Source organism: Calliopsis andreniformis, chromosome 3, assembly GCF_051401765.1.
Source record: "Calliopsis andreniformis isolate RMS-2024a chromosome 3, iyCalAndr_principal, whole genome shotgun sequence".
Lineage (NCBI taxonomy): Eukaryota > Metazoa > Arthropoda > Insecta > Hymenoptera > Andrenidae > Calliopsis > Calliopsis andreniformis.
The window spans coordinates 6,789,514-6,804,509 of NC_135064.1; the positions used below are offsets into that span (position 1 = coordinate 6,789,514).

The 14,996-nt window shown below is 39.0% G+C and overlaps 1 long non-coding RNA gene across 1 annotated transcript in view; it reads left to right on the plus strand.

Annotated features, from left to right (window-relative positions):
• Positions 1-14,996, plus strand: part of LOC143177333 (uncharacterized) — a 30,691-nt gene that overhangs the window by 1,299 nt on the left and 14,396 nt on the right. The gene's annotated exons all lie outside the window — the stretch shown is intronic.

Consider the following 14,996-nt stretch of genomic DNA (forward strand, 5'->3'; position numbering starts at 1 on the left):
ACATTCACAGACGCCATTTTTCAAGCCTTCTCGGACTGAATCGGACTGAAGTTTCGAACGATCTCGTTTGAGACGTTTACTCACATCCTCTCGATGCCGTAGTTTCGTGAAAAATGGACATATTTTGCTTTAACCCCGTGACCCACATTCTTCTCTTTGTATAAACGTCAACGATCGATGTAGATAACTATGGAAAACGCGGTGGATTGTCGAGTAATCGGCCTTTTGGGAATGTAGAGCTCGAAACACGAAAGAAGTAATTTGAGGGCTCTGTCCTTGCTGAAGTCCAAGACTGTTCAACCCTCATTCTGGTTATACTATCAATCCTCTGTGTTCTCGCGATTAGTTCTCAGAATATCAATGATTTCAAATCTTCGGTGATAATCGTGGAGCACGCATTGTACTGGACGGAATTACAATTCTTGAGAACTTGCTTTAGTCAATGATTAGGAGACTGGAGTGCGACTTATGTTCGCAGAACTTGTCATCTTTCCTTTGAAAAATTCCTTTCTTAATATTTTACTTTTGCATTGAAATTGTTGCAATGAGACGAATTGTAGAATCTCCTATACAGGTGTATCGTTCTTACCGTGTACAAATTGTAACTACGTTTGTTCAGTTTCCTTTAAGTAATTAATACCGAATTACTTTTTTCAGTTGTAAACTGTCGTTAAAGATGAATTTCATTACATAATTTTCTTGTATAAATGTTGGAATTATCATGTTTTGTAATATTTACTACGCAATGTTATCGTTGTACAAAATACGAAATTGTAGCACCTTGGCATTTCCAAAGTGTCACCGCAATTTTCCCTTGAACATTCTCTCTCTCTTTTTTTATTTCAATTGTAGAGTAACTCGTGATACGTTCGACACTCTAACTTTTATTGTATAAAAATGTGAATATACGAAACAATTCCTGTTCCTACTTTTTTTAATTAATTAATGCCACTTTGCCAGTTATGAACTGTCATTACGATAATTCTTTTAAATATTTCTTTCCTATTTAAAATTTTAAATAAATGCGATGTCTGTTAAACGTTTTTCAGTACTATTTCTTTTTGTTTTCTATTTTCCTCAGCATCTCGTCTATTCCTAACGTACGTTTGCGACAAACTGTGAACCTGAGTCGCACTTAAATAACTTTTACAACTGCATTTTTGTTACCCTGTTCACTTCATGTTCCACACAAAATTTAATCAAGCTATAACATTACGTTAATTTCATGCAAATAAAAGACGAAGTTAAATTTGAAAGGATCACAATAAAATATGAAATACGTTTGCAATTAAACGTAAGGTCACAGAAAAGATATCGTTTCATCAGCTCCAAGGTTCGAAGATGGTCGGTTAATAAAGAGGAAGAAGAACGAAGTGATAATTGTAAAATACGAAAGTAGAACATGCCCACTTCAAATAAAACAAGGCTCAGAAAGCAACACGTTTGCAGTGCGCAGAATTGGTCGCGCAGTTCAGGGTCGTATCGTTGAGTAACGGGGTTCATCTCAATCGCGGCGAAACCGGCACGATTTTTCCTCGACGTACAAAGAATCTTGCTCAAACCTTTGTCTCTTTTCTTTACTCATCTTCGACACGTTTCACTCCTCTTACGATTACTTTTCGAAGCGCGTTGCGTACGATCCTCATGTCCTAAAATGAAAACATGTCGAGAGAAAAGCAATAAAATGAAAAAGAAAAGAATGTAACGCGAAAATTGAAACGTTTTAAACAAAACACGAGAATTCGTGATATTCTGTGGCTTATATTGTATATTGTACACCTTCTTCCCCATCCGAACCACAAAGTTCCAGAAACGCCCCCGAGATCCACGTGACTAAGAATTATATATATATATTAATATATATATATATATATATATATATATTAATTTAAAAATACGGCACAGTCTTTTTCCTCTCGACCCTTTCAATTTCGGTCACGTTTTTCAGTTTCTGGTACGTATTTTGTATCGAGCATCCAATCAAATTAGTATTCTTAAGATCTACGGATGCTATCGGATATTTTCGTGTAGCTATGGCAATTATAAGATCATATCATGCTTGTTTAATTTCCATGAGTAATTTTTTTTAACTTCGAGTCTCTGCGTACTACCTGATAGTTTTATTAGTATTTAATCTCCGAAAAGGAACGCCAGGTGCAAAGTGAGTTCTCAATATTGGTGAAGCTAAAAGTAACGAGATCTTGGACATAACCTCTTCGCAAAAAGCGTCGAACTCCTGATTTATAGGAAGAATTATTATCAGATTTCCGAGGTAAGTGGGCAATTCCTAATCCAAGAAAATGATCTTGAATAATATCGAAAAAGTTATAAGCATCGTAACACTTCTAGTAATTGACTAGAATGAAATACAAAGACATATAAAGAGCGTATAAACGCGGCTCTTCATAATTATCGGTAAATAAATGAAACAAAAACGTCCCATTTGGTGTCAGATCTATATAGTAATCACTGTTAACTGCATGGTCAATCTTTAACATAATTACCATAGTAGTTGTCCAACTGAAGACATGGCTATTAGCGGTCGAGCACACAAGTAAATAAACAAAGTTTCCTCACTAAAAGTTACCGTGATCCCTCAAGACGAGCTGTTTCATTTTTCCATCGGTTTCACCATAAATACTAACGACTTAATCACACGTGAACGCACAAATTACATGATTGTATAAGTAGAACCGCCCAGAATCATGTACAAACCCCTACTTCCATCAGAAACGAATAATTTTACGGTTTCCTTTTTTCTGATGAAAAATATTGCGTTCTTGTAAATAAGTAGCGAACATGGGCACAAATAATTTATGCGTGCACAGGACTTGTTAATGGAAGCACGACAAAATGCCTGAAAGCAAGTGCACATAAGACAGCAAGAGAGAAGTCTAATGCAACAGCAATAAAGTATATCCTTTATAGGATTTATGTAGTGCAACTAATGCTGACTTGGAATTGGAACAAGTACCGAAAGTTTGAAATAAGGTTTACAAGTATAAATTAGGCAGAACTGGAGCTAATTTAAATTCAATTCAAATCGAAGCGATATAATTCATAAGGGGAAGGTATGAGTGTGGAAATCGTTTTTGAAATGAGACTGAGTACGAGTTGTAGCAGACACCTAGTCTTTCAAAATTAAACTTAAACAACATGAGTCATAAGTGAAGGGCCAGGTTTGCAAATCATGTCTGGACTGACACTAACTACAAATTGAAGTGCATACCTAGTTTTCTAAAAGCCTAATAGGGTTTGTCAAAATGACAAATTTTAAGTTTTTAAGTTTTAGAAGAAAAAATTAAAAGTTAAGTTTTATATACAATTTCTCGAAAACAAAAATCCATTTTGATGAATCCCATTAGGGTTTTATAACACTGGGTCTATGGTGCAACCTACACCTGGTGTTATTCCAAAAGCTATATCTATGCCTATGTTTTCTCCTTATAAGACTTAATCATACTGGCTCGATCTAATTAAAATCTAACATGACATAACCAAAACTTAACCCAAGATTATGTAAGTCAACCTAAGTGTGACGTAATGAATTCAAGTAGATAATCCCAAAGTAACTCATTTTCAACAACTACTGTCTTGTTAATTTACGATTGTGCCAGTTTATCATCGTCAGTTAAAATGTTTAAACATATCGAGAAATAAAACAATATAAATCAGAAAAAGATTAAAAAACGACAAGTGCAAGAATAGAAGCAAGAAGAAAATAACATAGCTCAGGAACCTTGCACGCTCCATTTAACTCTAGAAATAGCAATCAATTCGACTACTCTCCATGAAAATTTAACGAAAGCCGATTTTTCAGTAGATTTTCCACTTTTGCGCCGTAACCAGCGGAGCTGTTGAAAAATGCATTGGCAGCCAGACACGATGTGAAAAATATGGCGATACACTCATGGAAACGAGCGGCAGTCACGGCAATGCCTAATCTGGAAAATCTACGAGCCGTGACATTCCATTTTCATGGTCAATTAATGCAACGCAATCGATCCGCTGCCGCTGACACCGTTCCGATCCTTTCACTCGTGTCTACTGCGATTTTTTTTATCGTTGACAGGCGATAATTGCTCGTCCGAGTTGTTCGTGCGCGCTTCCAACTAAACGAGATCAATTATCCAATAGCGGAAAGAATGACCGACCCGTGGATTTAACGATTTAGTATTTCTGAGTAGGATCATAACAAATGAGGTTTACTCTAGGTGCATGAACACGTTCGCGTGTTCTACGTTTAGGAAAGTGATACAAGCTTTGCAAAATTATTAAAAATATTCAATGAAGAATAGTGAACAAAATATGTCACCGCCAGGAAGATGTATATTCTTTTGTCAAGAATTTAACAAGAATCTGATGAAATTATCATTAGACTGGATCATAGGATTGTAAGCATGCTAAATTAAATTAGATATGACATTTTTGATCATCGAATAAGGATTACAAAAAATGTTTGAACTGAGAAAACATATTCCCTCGTGTACAATAACTGACGATTCTCACTATAGATTTTCTACGAGGTAGGTTAACACTTTTAGCAAGATTAGCCTTTTCCTCATTTGAGATGTCCCGTAGTTTCCACATATTAATTGTTGGTTGATTAAACCTGTTTACAACACATGACTTATTCTCACTTTAATTTATCTGAAAATTACAGTGGGACTGATTGAAACGCTCAGCATATTTATAGCAACCGAGAATTATCTGCGGAGTAATTAATGGCCACTAACAGTCGCATGCTTTAAAAGCAGGCAATAATAAATTAATTAGAAAAATGAATAATTTGCCATTTATGACGTAACGTCGTAGTTAGAAAAATATAATTTTTGTACGTGGTTTTAATTCGATGGCTGGAGGCTGTAGGTCAGATAAATTATAAATGAATAAGTTTGGATTAAGTCGGCTAGGTCAGGCTAAGCCTAGATTGCGTTGTGCAGTTTAGACCTAGCTTATGGATCTGCTGAGTGACACCAACAGCTTTTGCCGCACAGCAGACACAGATTTTCATTAGCTCACTAAAATTTAGTACTTATTGAACAACTAACCATTTAGGAATCAACGTACGTAGTTGGCCTGAAATTATAATTCACCTACTTAAAGCCCATCAGCAACTATAAGTATGTAGTACACCCTGCTAGTGGTGATTTGTAGTCAATAGTAGTTAACAACCAATAACGACAATTTCCGTTCAAAGAAAATTATCTTCTACAATTATCTTCTAAATTCCTACTAAGAATATTCATGGGGCTTGTGAACTCCGAGTACCTAGACGAAACCAGACTTGAGCAAATTAATGGACTCCGACTGAAGTAAGATACGTATCGGTTGACTTTTATGTGGGTCGTTTTTCGATTTTATTCCGTGCACCGGCGAGCAGCTAGCCAGTTTCGTGATAATCGATTCCATCACGAAAGCTGCTCGTCTTTTCGTTGTCTTTAAACGCGATAGAACCATAGTGCCTCAGACGATATTAGCATAGCTATCCCCTCAAGGGTGGATTAGTGGTCCCTTAAAAATCATTTACGAAACAAACCTTTTCCTGTGCTCTCGTCAGTTCTTTCCTAGGGTTTGCGTAGGAAACGTAGTTTAAGGGAGTGAAATGTGAGAAGCTGATATGTTCAAAAGATTCCATACAGTTGTGAAAGCTTAGGAACCTCATGCGAGACTTTTCATCCTTTTCTGTAATTGATGAACCATATTTTCATTTCCATTCTCAAATCTTGATCTTGTTCAATACTTTGAGTGCTATCTTGTACTTTACTCAATCTACTTAAAATTCTACTACATGCACAATGACTCCTTAGACCTTAAATAACATCGTTTATAATTTATTTTTATATTAAGCATATAGTACTACTTCTTTTTTAGCAGCCTTTATTATCAGTTTTTGTTACATTCCTAGCCATGTAGAAATTATCATCCACATATGAGTAACACTATATTCAAAGTGTTAAGTAGAAATAATTCATAGCATGGACAGTACTAATATGTGTGCATTACAATTCAGAACTATTATAGGAATTTCTTAAAACTAACAAATTCCATCAATCTCGGCATTTCTCTGTTACATAGCATTCGATAGAGCCGACATTTCGGTGGAAAAAGGATCCGTGTTCGAAGGGAATCGAAGGAAACACGCAGGCCACCACGAGATCCTCACCGAACCAATTTGTATGCTGATGGCTATCTCCGTGGAATAATTTATAAACGATATTAAACCGTACTCTTTGGTCGGCGCACGCTACACGCTTGGTACCGAGCAGGCCTTTGCCCGCCCCTCTGGAAGGGGGTGAACATGAATTTATCGCTGAAAATGCAATCTGTCATAGCGTATCGGCGACCGAGTCATGACTTCCAGGACTATTAAACTGTGAATCTGTTTCGATTTCGGAGAACGAATCAATCTATATCAGTTACTGGTATAAAACGATTTAGGATTTACAGAGCAGTGACAGCAATGCTCTAAAGGGTTCAGATCTCAAGCTTAGAACGAGTGGGAAACCCAAATGGCATAAGCTGAAATCCTCATCTACGTAAATTTCACATCAGCAAATTCCAGATTCTCGTTAGCCAATTAGAATGTTCGATCAGAGATCGTCAAACGAAGAGGCAGGTGGAACACACACGAGAAGTTTCGCGACTAATTCACATGGAACGAGGATTAGAAAGCAGTTGGAATGTCTAGTGGCCTTTGATCGACATCGAAACGTAACTCTGAGATCCTTTGGACAAAGTAGAAGGGAATCTGGAAGTTGGATGGATCCCGGAGGCCACTCGACAGCCCGATAGCGACGAGGATTTAATTGACACTGGGAGGTGTCGTAGCACTAAACTATGCAAAGTGGCCGACTTGGCAGTCGGCTTTCACTCTCTAAAGTTGTTCCAGCTGCTCTGAAGACCACTCTGGAACGCGAAGGGCTGTTGAAGTCGGCGATCGAGCCAGAAATGAAGGTTACATGTCCGTAGAAACGTGTTTTTGGGTTGATCGATCGACTTGTCATCGACGTTGTCTGAGGCTGGTAACAGAAGTTGAATAGATTTAGAGGAGAGACTTTTCTATTTGCAGTTTTTCAATACAGGAAACAATCAGCATGGAGAATAACATAATTTACGGTTTTTTAGAAGATTTTGAAGTTCTCCTAGCGTATAGCGTTCTAGTTGGTCTATACAATGTAAGTGTAATGTGTGTAGGATAAACTGGAGAATACTTTGTTTTTGAAGAAATACATTTGATGAAAGGATTAAATCAGCAGATAAGTTTCTGCCTCTAAAGTTTGTTAAAGTCGAATTTTTTGGCCAAGATTTGGTCAAATTTTCTTTTGGCAAAGATCAAGCTACGAAACCTTCAATATTTCAAGTAGCCTATAGTCTACGCCCTACCGATTAATGTGTACAGCACAATCTCCCAGTCCCATGGTCCATCAGGATTCCTCTGATTCCAGAAGAGCTCTCCGGAGGGCCAAGAAGAAGAGAAAGCAAAATGAAGGGGAAAGAGACGGCGAAAAAAATCCGACGAAACGACAAAGACGGGAAACAGCGGCGGCTTGGAAAAAAATGGCGAAAAATGCGAACTTCTCACCGCGGTTCGCGACAAAGGGCTGCTGGCGTCCAGCGCCGTGCTCAGATAAATCTTTTCATCTCTCTTACTCTTTTCCCGGTTAGTTGGAGTCCCAGTCGAAGACCCTTTCTGGTCCAGGATAGCCTGTCCCCCACTCCCCGCCCCAGCTGGCTCTCATTTACACTACGAGCAGCAGGATTTACTGGCCACAGAATACAATGCGGACCTGTCCGTGTCCATCCAGCGAAACCGGGAGCCATCCTCTAGTCGTGTACCTCTTCGCCGTGGCTATAGATATCTGCTTGGTTGGTCGGCGTCTTCGTCGTCGCCGATGGAAAGAGAAATAATGGGAGCGGAGAGTGTCGGCCGCTGTATTTCGAGCGGATTTACGACGCCAACCGACGCGAGATTGATGCTTGTCGCTACCTCGTGTTCGTCCTTCTTAGGTTATGAACTAAGGAACCTGGACCGAGTGATTAATTGACCGCCATTGGAGATGGTAATTGACACCATCATGGCAGAGCTGTTGGCGTTTGAAGACTTAGAAGTTCAAACCTAGAGAGTTGGACTCCTCAGCTGGATATATTAAGCACTAGTTTGCTCTTTGAAGTGATATTCGAAGGAGTTTTTTTATTTCTCCCACTGTAAATGGATTTATAAATGACAATACGTAGGAGGTGTTCCTTATCTCTTATTCTGCTTGAGAGTCGTAGTTTCTGGAGGGTGTTATACGGCTTATAGTCCCTGGCCATCACATTGTCCTGGTCCAGGACTGCTAAAAATTTTTGAGTTATTGAAACGTTCCCCATCATACATGTATAGGTTCAATATTGGCAATTTTTATTATTCACGTTTCGTGATTGAACCCTGAGATAAGTTGTCACTTTTAACAAAACTGGCAATATAAGCCCTAATCTCGTTTGGAGTAATCTTAGTTAACTTCTAGGTGTAAAATTTGTTTGCATTAACTTCCGAACGATTGAAAGATCGGTATATTTATAACTCTTGAGAATTGTCTTTGGGTTAACTAATGACCAGTAAGAGTTAAATGCTTTGGAGACACAAACTAATTGCTACGTTCACACGACCAGTTATATTTAGTAACGACTTGGACATCCGGTCACAACTTGTCACTTATGGCATAGTGTTGTAGTTAGAGAAATGACTTTTGCATGTGACAACGACAGTAGGTTACCCAAGTTTTACGTCCCGACAGTCCTTTTTCCAAAACACCCAAAGCACCAAAGTCACCTTTTCGCAAAGGGTGAGAGAACTGTACCAATGTGGCCAAGGGTCCGAAACGCGATGTAACAGCTCAGCTCCTTTAAGCAGTCGCAGGCAGCGGCATCGGTGGCTTCAAACGCGCCGACAAACGTTGTCCCACTAGAAACTCCTCCTTCCACCAACCCTTTCCCAAGCTGTGGTGTGCATGCAGTCAGCCGCGTCTTGTTCTTCTGTGAAACTGCGATCGGTTGGATCGAAAGGATCGTTTTGGGACCAGGTGCAAATGGAGAACCGAGTAGGTATTTCGAGTCGCGGGTCCCTTGTTACACCTTCTTAATATGCAACTTTGTCGGGACACTGATAAGGCAATGCTCGTATAAGGAATAATTGATAAAAAGATATCTTCCATCAGTGTCAGCGACGTAGAAACCATCCTACAACTCTCCTTTGGAACAATAGCCTAACAAGGACTCCGAACAATGTTCCCTGAAATACCAGTGCCAATCGGAAACGAATTTACAATTTCAAGAATATACAGACCCTCGAGCGACTTGAAACGAAGGTGGCCAATAAAACCGCGAGTCACTGGGCATTATTTTTCATCGTCGTCCGAGACCCTCGCGTACAAAGTCCGCCTCAATGTTCCTCTCTCCTTTCTCGGACAAATCGTGTGGGAGTAATTCTCCACTGTGTCTGATTTGCGATCAACTTGTCTTAATTTACAATCGGTGCTCTTCGTTGTGGTGTCTTCGGCGTCTCCTAACTATGAAAGTAGGCATTATATTTCTTTGAGGCATTGAGAGGGATTAAAATCTCTTGTTTGGTAAAAATTTAGTCGGATGGTGTTCAAATGCTTATCAGTCTTTGCTCATTATTAATTTATTTGAATAGATCCCAAACACTGTGTTATGAGAAACGAAGGTTCAGTTAATGCAGTTGAAACTTGAAACTGCACCTGAACAGCGAGTTTTTATCATTTCGATTAAATCCCATTTTATCGTTCTATCAACGAATTCAAGGAGTCTGAAAAAGTGTTCACACCTCGAATGAGGCACTCGCTTTATTACAAACAACCAGCGACGAATTTATGACTAACGGTATCGCTTCTGCCTCTTAGGAGTTTTATATGCTTTCAGGTCTGCTGGAATCGTGGCAAAAATAATGACAGGAAACATAAATTTCGCCGAACGGTGATTGCGAGATAAATGAGGGAGACTGGTTTCGAGCGGCGATTCAATGTCTACGCTGTGTTAATTACTTCATTATTTGGTCGGTAGAGACCTTAAAGGACCAAAGACAAATCAAACCTCGACTACATACACAACTGTACTTTTTCTTGAAACACAGTAGTGATAGTCTAATAATAAGATTAGTGAACAGTGTTATTTGAAAACTAGGTAAAAAACATCGTACACCGATTTCAGTCCAATGATATAATGTATAATTTCGAAAATATACCCATTAACAACATCGATTGCAACTAAATGAAAACAAGACGCAAACTATCAAATTATTGATTATTACAACTGAAGTTCAAAACTGAATTCTTTGTAAGAATGACGTCGATGTATGAAGGGAGATGGAAACATTTGTCAAAAGAAAACTTCAAGATAAAAAAGTTTAGCAAAATAGCTTAAGGAATGAAAAAAGAGGATTCAAGAAATATCAGCAAAATCTACTCTCAAATTATGAAACTGTTAAATCTTTGATAAGGATACTTCAAAAACTAGGAGTACTATGAAGACTTTTCCTTCAAAACAGAAGTAGGGATTCATAGAGCGACGTGGAAGACTAAGAGGAAATCCCGAGAAGAGACGGTTGTATTTTACCGTTTCGGTTCCACGGGGCCCGTCATACATAACGTAGGACCCCTCACAAAGGACTCGTGGTGAGATGGTAGCCTACAAGATCGGATAATATGGGTAGTTATTTGTCGGCGCCGATGTTGGTTTTTCGAGCCCGTGTGTTGGCTCATGCGTGTGAGATCCCCCGCAGCGACGGGCCCGCTGGCTTCAGGGCCCTCACTCCCTCCTCTCTTCTCGGTTTTCCTATGTCCTTCTCGCTCGTCCGTCGAGGCGTCATCTTCCCTTCCGTTCCGTTTCTCTTCGCCCTTATCTCTACACTTCTCATCACTTTTCGCGCTCTATCTGCCGACTCGTCGCTAAGGCTCGCTCAAGCATTCGCGTCCTGAGAGATCAGCGGCCAGATTAAACGCGAAATGGGCAGTAATAGGAACCCCCGGGAGCTCGGACCCCCTCCGGGAGAGGAGAATGGGTTCCAGTGGCTGACCGGGTCTGATAACTTTCGACGATCGAGGATTTCGGTCCGCTGCTTCTCTTTTTGGGACTTTCTTTGATGTTGCTTAAGCATCAATATCTAAAGAACCCAGTTCTTAATTATGAAATTTCTAATTCTTGCAATAGTTGGGGTAAAAAGCCTGGAGTTCTGTGTGTCCTGTGTAGGTCCACTTGAGTCTCCAAGTATTCAAAGTGTGGTGCACTTGAAGCGCGATTAATTAGTCATTCATTTTCTACATTTTTTCTTATTCAGAGATTCTATTAATTAGTGTATGGTCAGAACATACTAAAACTGAAAATAGATCACAAACCACGATCTAATCGTGGTCTAATGAAATTTCGAAAATTCCACACCAAACGGGCATTTTAGTTTCGTATTTGGTCTGAAGTTGCTCAATCATAGATTCTACTACACTCAGGATATCCGAAACATAATATGATAGTAATATTGAGTCCTATGTGTCTCCTAATTTCTACTCCAATAATTACATAAAGACCTGCAGTATTCAAAGATTCTCAGACAACATATATATAAGAAGAAGAACATGATTCCAAAGAATATCATATTTCGATGTATAAATATCAACAATTCCTCCAAGAAAAAATGGGAAGATGTGACACGTCACGAACTTAGGCATCAACCCAATACTATCAGTTTGTGTCTAATTTGTCCAAATGTCCCCAGAAATTTCGAGACCTGTTCCCCTAGGGAGCGCCAGTCGCTATTAACTCGGCCGACCGTCGCCTCCTCCTCGCACTTATCTCATCCGCTCCGTCTAATCGCAGTAAACCGAGAAAGGCGAAAGCCGTTAAGCACAAAAATATGGACACTGGCTCTCGGAGGGGTGCAAACGACGTGCAACGGGCCGCGCGGAAAGGGGCGACGGAGGAGGGATCCCGCCGCCACACACATGCTGCGCCAAGGCGTCCGTAACGTCTTTTAATCACGAAATGAGCCGGCTCTCTTCAAACGCCGAGGGGCCCGCGATCCTCCGTTGGCCGAATTAAGTAAATCAATAAATAACGAGGATACCTCAGCAACACCTGCGCGCGCTCTCCTCACCAGCACCGAGTAACAGGATTTACGGCGCAAGGCGCCGCGTCGCGCCGATTCTTTCCCTCTCTACTGTCGTCCCGATCTCTTGCCAGTGCGTTTCGTCGGCGCAATTTTCGGAGTCGCGAGGCTCTAAAGCCCATACACTAGCGAACATGCTTGCTGACCTGTCTGCACGCTTTAATCTGGAAATGTGTGGACAGCTTTGAACATTTCGATGAACTTGCTTTGGTTTTACCGTGGTATCGACTTTCTCTGCAGTTTAAGGTAAACTCATTCGTTGCTCTAAACTATTGCTGAGTTTTGAACTATTGTTTTTGACGATGCAAAGGGTAGGTATGGAATTTACTTTATGTATTGTTTAGTGATTTAGCGCACTTGTTATAGGTTTTTGACTTTTATGGCCCAAATTCTTAGTGAATGTTATTGTATTTCATTGTTCAGCTGATCAATTAAAAATGTTCTCTTTAGATACGTGACACTGTCAAAGGTATATCAGTGTCAGTGAGTTCGAAGAGACTGATTAAGCTAACTGCAATCCTGGCGAAATGTACTAAGCAATTTCCTTTTGAACCTAGCTCCAACTTGGAAGCCTCAGATAATTAATGACTTAGTGTTTCTGGGTTATTTCGAATGTACTGTAGATCTAGTACTTGTCTTTATCTCTGGAGATAATAGCACTAATATTTGATACAATTCTATGAGTACTGAATAGATACTAGAGAGATACACACTTGATCTTATTCTGAATTTTCTAATCTACAGTTTTTGCGTTTTAATATTAAGTGTCAGTGTTATCATGTTAAATTAAAATTACTTTAAATATAGGCCGCCTTGGAAAGAGCCACAAATTTCAATGCAATTGAATACAAGTTACTGTAACCCTAGGAGTCGAAAGGTTGGTTCCTGCGGCATCACAGCTGCACGCTTCATTACCTGTCTTTTACTCTCTTTTATTAATTTTCATACGAAGCAGATAAGACGGTAATGAAGTCTCATCGAAGGAAGATGACGATAAGAAGTGAATTTAATGAAGATTACAGGCTACGTATAATTAATCAAGTTAATTTCGTGGATCCAGCTGTTTCATTTCTTGAGATAGCTCCTGTAGTTTGTTGACACTTTGATAGACGAATAATTTGACTCTTAAAGAAATTTACTCGTGGTTATTGGTAATGGAAATAATACGAGGATATTCTTGAAACAAAAATTATATCAAAGATTGTTAAAATTTATAATTGACTGGGACTATTATTGGACGAGTACACTAAAGAGCAACAATTATGAGAAAGATAATAACAAAGGGTATATTAGGTGAAAATGGGAACGGCTTACTGACAATGAGAAACAGGAAGCGCTGATGAAAGGAAGGCACAGTAAAGAGGACACATAAACAAACAAAAAAATGATCAGAGATTAACGTAAACGTCAACCTCATGGATCTCGTAAATAATATTTATCATGAGAATCATCGAGGAAAACTTGAATGCCACGGAAAAAGCTTTCGATCATCATGATTTATACCTGCGCCATCACAATGGACCTTGGAGTGGTATGGAAGAATGGAAAATAAGAACCTCTCACTCTATCTTGCAGCAGAAACTTTTGTTCCACTTGAAACATGTTAAAAAATCAAAATTTACGATATTGAGGAGGAGAATGAAATAGTATCAAGAGTCAAGTAATTACTACAGTAGTTATTACGCTATGGCACAAAACGATATCATATGAATTGAATGGTATCCAAATATCTTAAAGAATCGTCTGGACAATTTTCTATGTTCTTAAGGGGAACATCTTGAATTTCAGCGTTAAGTTTTTAAAATATATTAATTAAGTCCAATTTTTGGTTTTCAGTCTAGCACCAATTGACTTAACTAACCTGGCCTAAATTACGTCATAATTAAATAGCTTCCTATTAATAGTACTAACAAAGCTTTGAGTGTTGACATTTTATTTCTACATGACCTGCTAAATATCTAGTAAATTGTCCCATGATGAAATTACTCGAAAATTATGGTTGATTCGAGCAGTAGCTCGCTGATGTGCATCAAAATTTGATTTACTTTTTGGGGATCAATAATGGGCATTCAAATATTAAGTGGAACTTAAGTGGAAACTGTTGAACACTGGAATTCAGCAATGGAAAAAAATAATTTCACGATAAAAAAGGGCAAAGGAAATTTCCCATCGATATACGGGAAACAAATCCCTAGCTCGATTCCCTGCAACCTTAGTGATTGAGGGACAATGCTGAGGCATGGATGGAATGTTGAACGTGCCGTTTCAAACTGGAAACTTCTTTAACGAGCATAATTTAATAACGTAGCTACCACGTTGTTGAGGCATTTTATGTGGCATTGTTGAGGAAGAGCGCGGGAATCGACAACGGAAGCCACAGGGCAAAGACAGCTTGTGCTCGTGCCCTTTTTCTGATCTACGGATACTCACTGTCACGGCCTGATAGTCATCGTGACCTTATCCTTATGATCTTTTCCCGTTGGAAACACCTTCAAAACCAAAAAAACAAGAGAACAAGACACCAATTGTCATAAGTTGACAGAGTCAAACAGCACTATACGGATTTCAAATTTGCATTCAGATTGGTACTTTGGCAGGACGCACCGCTTAAGCTGTCAAGGATTAAAGTAGCAAAATTTTGCAACAGTGATTATAAAACTAAGATTAATGGTCAGATCTATATGAATACAGTAGAACTTTAATTAATTAATTTAAGACCAAATTCGAAAACAAAGTATCTTTTTGATGTCCAATTTTGTAAGCTGCATTAAACTGCCATTAAATCATAGTTCGAATTTTACTTTCAGTTCTACTGAATCTATCCTTTTTATTGTTA